Source organism: Pleurodeles waltl, chromosome 11 (genome assembly GCF_031143425.1).
Source record: "Pleurodeles waltl isolate 20211129_DDA chromosome 11, aPleWal1.hap1.20221129, whole genome shotgun sequence".
Lineage (NCBI taxonomy): Eukaryota > Metazoa > Chordata > Amphibia > Caudata > Salamandridae > Pleurodeles > Pleurodeles waltl.
Window position 1 is genome coordinate 19597457 of NC_090450.1, and position 6000 is coordinate 19603456.

The 6000-nt window shown below is 40.3% G+C and overlaps 1 protein-coding gene across 2 annotated transcripts in view; it reads left to right on the forward strand.

Annotated features, from left to right (window-relative positions):
• Nucleotides 1–6000, forward strand: part of FYTTD1 (forty-two-three domain containing 1) — a 152090-nt gene that overhangs the window by 84539 nt on the left and 61551 nt on the right. The window lies entirely within an intron of this gene.

A 6000-nucleotide genomic window follows, 5' to 3' on the forward strand; every position in this document is an offset into this window, starting at 1 on the left:
GTACACAATCTTGAAATCCCCACCCCCTTACGTAATGTACAGCTCTCCATTGGCCTCACAGGTGTGCACTGTATATAATAAGACACCCATACAGAACTTCCCACTGGTTTTTTTTTTTTTTTTTTTTTTTTAGGTTTCGCCAGCACTTGTTCTTGCAAATCTTTTGTTCATTTAAAAAAAAAAAAAATGTTTTAAAGGGGCTTGGAAACCTTCCTTACCTGAACATACCATTATCTTAGTCCAGTGTGCTCTAATGTACGTGCTTCTGATTGACCAGCACGTCATCTCCGTTCACTTTTTGCTCTCTGCTGCTTTGCTTTCATGCTGTCAGGTGGATTTTTGGCTAAGTGGCTTTAGGTCAGTGTGCTTCCACTCCACAGGTACCATCCCCAGCACACAGGCAAACTTGTGGTTTACAACCTTGTTTGACACAGATTTCTAAACACACACTTTGGTGCTGCGCACAGTTCTGTATTGTGTGTGTTTGAGGGTAATTTGACTACTGTTGGCATGCATTTCAGAAGAACATAGTTGGCTAGTGCATTTTTATTTTAACTTTTAAAAGCACTGATCTCTCTTCAATCAATCAATCACTGCATTTCTAAAGCGCACTACATACCTGTGAGGGTCGTTTGGGAGGGGGAGGAGGTGGGGGGCGGGTTGGCGCTACTGATCGATGAGCCAGGTCTTCAAAAATTCTGAAGGCCAGCCAGAAGGCTGCTAGCAGTAAGCACAGAGGCCGCTTTGTTGAAATCCTAACTACACGGGTATGCAACCTGGGTGGACGTTTGACTGTTCATCAGGTTTGGAGCTGTATCATACAAAGCTGTGTATACAGGGTTGATGTGATGAATGCAGCTGTCATTCCTTTATTTTTTTTATTTTTTTTAATTTATTTTTTCCTATTGAAATATCTAGCTCACTATGTATAATAGCTCACTAATCAGTTCAATCTTTTTAAGCACAGCTGTGCAGTATAGAAACACCTAGTGGGGAAAACGGAATCTACACTTTCCTCCGTGTTGAATGCACCACTGGGCACACCCGCACACCCCTCCTCCAGCTGGCCGAGCAGTGTTTACAGACACTGGTCTGCAGTTAATAAAGCACTCGGGATCACCCCACAGCCTTACTATTACCCCCAGCGCCAGCCAATGAAAGGAGCCGCTATCAACCATGCCTGTGATGGAGTATGCAAACAAATTATTTCATCCATCCAATGAATGCACTCTACTCTTCTCCTTGACTCGGGCGTCCCTGGTAACAGGTCCGATGCTAGGATAGCTCCTCCCCACGGTAAGGGAGTCACGTGGAGCGGAAGCTATGGCACTGTGAGATCAGAGCTCCAAGTGCTCCACACCAGCGCTAATGAGCGATGTTATTTTTGAGCTATCATTGGTACACGCAGCCCTTAGCAGCTTTCATTATCTTACACTCTCTGAAGTGTCATTGCTGCAGTCTCATTGTAAATGATTATAGAGGTGTATTGCAAACTCGCCTCTAGGCACAGTGCAGTTGAATAATACAGGTTTGCATTTGGATCATTACTGAAACCGCATTGATTGCGATCACAGAAGAAGCAAAAAAGAGGATGGATAAAGGAATTGAAACCGCGATCATCCTCTTAAATCTGAGTACGGCATTCGATACGGTCTATCTGAATATTCTTAAAGATAGATTGCAAGGAAGTGGAATCTCTGGAGTAGCCTTAGAGTGGATTCTTTCGTTCATCCATGGAAGGTCTTTTCAGGTACTGGATAGAGCGTGTACTTCTAGGCGTACTTTCAGCAGCTGTGGAGTTCCACAGGGGTCTGCCCTGAGCCCGCTACTCTTTAATATCTACATGCGGCCATTAGCAGAGATTGTTGAGCCATTTGGACTGAACCTGGTGTCCTATGCAGATGATACTCAACTGATTGTTTCCCTCTCCAATACTCAACCGGATATGAGGACGGCACTGGGTCCTTGTCTGAAAGCAGTTGCTGCATGGATGTCAGGAAGTAAATTGAAGATCAATGATGAAAAAACTGATGTCCTGTTCTTTGGGCCAACAAAAACTTCCTTAATCAATCCTAGCATATCAATAGGAGTGCCTACCCTCCCGCCCCCTAAATGTCTTATTAAAAGTCTTGGGGTATTGCTGGACCCCCAACTCTCAATCTCACAACACGCCAATAGAATAGCTGGAACCTCCTTTGCTCTGCTTAGGACTTTGAGGAAGGTTTTAACAATACTGCCTTTACTTGCCAGGAGACTGGTTATTCAGGCACTGATAGGTTCTCGTCTTGACTATGGTAATGCCCTGTTTGTAGGATCACCAAGATATGTGATACAAAGATTACAGAGGGTGCAAAACGCAGCTGCACGTTTGCTTTTAAATACACCTAAGCAACATTCCATAGGGGCCGGAATTTCGTCCTTACATTGGCTCCCAGTGGATAAAAGGATTCAGTTCAAGGCTTTATGCCACATTCATAGAGCTATATTCGATCATGGCCCTGAAATGCTCAAAACTCTGGCATCTTTTTACATCCCAGCCAGACCACTCAGATCTTCCTCAGCTATGCTGGTCAGAGTTCCAACAGTGAAGAAAGCAAGTTGGGGAGGAAGGCCTTTGTCATATCAAGGTGCTATACTCTGGAATAGCCTTCCTCTTAATATTAGATCAAATTCACAAGAGATTCATTTCAGGAAGGCCTTGAAAATCTGGTTATTTAAAGCTTAATTCCTATACGAATATAAACAGTGATGAGTCTGTGTTGCAGTATAAGTGCTACGAGGCCTCTGGGCAGTTTAGGCGCTATATAAGCAATTATAACATGACATAACATAACATTTTAAGTCTATTTCAAGGTGTGTTTCATTTTACCATGTGCCGTAACTGGCAGAACTGCCGATTTTAGGACTGGGGAACCAGGTTCGGATCTCAGCGTTAGTTCAACATCCTATGATTCTGGGCAAATCATTATTATTATTTTTTAAGTGAATGCGTCCTTATGTGATGTAACTGGTGCGCATGTAAAGCTTTCCAATACCTTCAGGTCGCTTTCACGCTATAAAACTTGTAAAAGAAGAGGCACTGGCAAAGCCAATAGATTTTGCATTTGTTTTTTCTTTTTATCTAACTGGTTTTCCTTTAATATTTGAAAAAAAGGGCAGCTACATTTAAAATAAACATTATTATAATACTCTTTCTAATATTTATAATCCAGTTAGATAGTAAGATAGAAGGCAAAAGATAAAACCAGAGACGAAACCTATTGGCGTTGTCAATGCTTGTTTTATTCAAGAAAATATTAGCATATCTAGTATTGGATAGAAATGCAATTTTGTTTTTCTTTTTTCTTCCCAAACATTTATTGTTGCTGCTGAGATGCTTTGATCGAGCATAGTAAGACAGCTAATGGGTTGCTCCTCAAAACCTTTGAAACTGAAGTACACCTTGGCTCTGGAAAATATCTTAGATAGATGGTCCATATGCACTGTTAGAAGCTTGTTCTAAAATGAATACTCTTTTTAGTTCTTGTCTAAATCAGAAAGCATTGAGTGTTAGGGAAGATAATTTTCCAAAGTCTTGATAAGAAGGGTTTGCTATAATAGAAATACCCGCTCAACATAGTAAGAGAAACTATGGTCAGATTTATTTTATGTTTGCAAATATAAAAGCAGGAATTTTCAGAGGGTTTTTTATTAATTTTTTTGTCCAATCCATATGGTTCACTTTCTCCACGGATTTTAGCATCTTTTTGTCAGTTTGTATTGTAGAATGTTTATTAATTTTTATTGATACCACTTGAAAAAAAAAAATTCGTTCATAAGGCTTATATATTTCCTCTTCTTTTCAGCTGCGCTTATGCGTGTTGGGATTCAATTATTGACACATCATAACAAATGTTGCTTCTCTTCCTGGCTGAATACATAATGGTATTCCTCATGCTTTCTGGAAAACTTAACAATGTTGCTAGTCCACTGTAGTATTAATTGGCTGAGACCAGTTTGGTGGATTTAATCATACTATCGGCCTACACTATTTCTCCAAGTTCTTGCACAGATGTATGGTTTCTCAGCTAACACTTTGGTCACCAATTAAGACTCTCTTAAACTATTGAAGCATTTGCCATATGATGTTTATCTCAAGAAGATACAAAGCAAGATGGGTATCCATGGACTGTTATCTGATGGTTCACCCATTACGTCCCCGAACACACAGCATGTGAATATTGGTAAAGCCTTATACTGTCCGCCACTACTATTACTTCTACTACTGCCTGTGTCCCCGTCCCTTTATTTTATCACAATGCTGTATGCTGAACCACTTGGAAACTTAGGGATACCTATTTTTCATCAATAGGCTGATGACACCCCGGTTTATTCAAAATGTACTCTTAGTCTTAGACTGGTTCCAGGGATCTGCTTACCGGTATAGATGGTGGAAAGGTGCCTAAACGTTAATTCTCTCAAGACTGAGTTTCTCGTCCCTCCAAAAAAAAAAACAAAAAAAAACTTTACTCCGAAATCCACCTGCGTTAATCTCTTAAAAGAAATAGACCTAAACCCCAAACTAGCTACCACAGCCAAACACACTTGCCTTGCTTCTACATGAAAAGCAGCAGCTCAAACACCACATTCAAACTATGATTAAAACAGATAAATTGTCTGTGAACAATCAAGAACCTAGTGAAAACACTTCCCTTAAAATCGAAGTTGATAATTGGGCTTTTTCGTCCCAGGGTTTTTTTTTTTTGTCTCAATTAAGGATTATTTAAAAACAGTTCATAATAGATTCCTTGGTTTTTAATCAGCTTTCCAGGAGGCTCTTAATGTCTGCCCACTTTCTCAATTTGTGAGCCTGACCGTATATACCTCATTTTGTTTTTGTACACTCAATGTGGCCATTATCTATTAAGTTTGCTCTCCAGTCCAGAAACCATGGTAGTTAAAGCTTCCCTTTGTGTCTGTCCATCTTCGCTTTTCTAAATATTTTAATTTTTACTCCAGATTTTGAACTGTAATGATCAATTTCTCAAGTTTTGCTGTTCAGCTTGTAAGTTGGACGATTTAATGCAGTAGGTCTATTCTGGGGGTTTATAATGAGGCAATCTTGAGAATGTTTCCTTCTTTACTGTTTCTGGTGACAAGACAACTTTGGCCTCTGATGAATATGTGGCTGCATTGATGTCCGATTTCTCCTTTTTTTATGAGGCATCCATGCAGGTTGCACCAGGGGACTTGCAGAAGGATTACCCTGTGGGCACTGCCTGGTAAACATATTTTTGGGACTCCCAGTCTTGCCTGCTAATGGGACACCCTTCTTGTCTTAGATGCTGCAGGTATGGAGCATCAGTCTTAGGGTGACGTGCACCACTCTGCCAGTGTTTAAGATGCTACCATGTCCTGTGGCACCTGTTCTTGTGACAGTGAACCCTGCACTGTAGCTACGAGCACCATCCTTTCTCATACTTCACCACTTATTCTGTTCCTCGGCAAGGTCTTGGTGCGTTCTCCTTTTCCATCTTACTTGGTATAACTTTGTACTGTGTACACACCAGCACTGGGTTTTCCTCCTCTGGCATGCCTGAAGTTCCAAATTCCAGGTCTGGCTTGACTGCGAAGTCTGCATTTTACAGGGTCTCAACTAGGTTCACTGTCGCTTCAAGCTGCTACTCCTATTCAGCTGTGCCACTCCTGAGGCAATTTCCCTTTTTTTTTTTTTTTTTTTTTTTTTTGTTTGTTTTTTTTTTTGCAGTAAAATAGTATAAGGTATTGCGACTTCTTCGAAGAACACTTCTTTAGACAGGCCTGCTTCCCCGGCTGCTCTTCATTCTCCATTCTTTCCTTTTTAGGTATTTTGCTATTACTTAAATTCAATTAGTTATTATAATGTTGTTTTTCGCCAAGTGATTAATATATATATTTTTTTTATTTTTTAATCTTAAGATCAGGTCTTCTACTGTCCTCCGAAATACACCTGCAAAACGTTTAATGATTTACTAACCAATA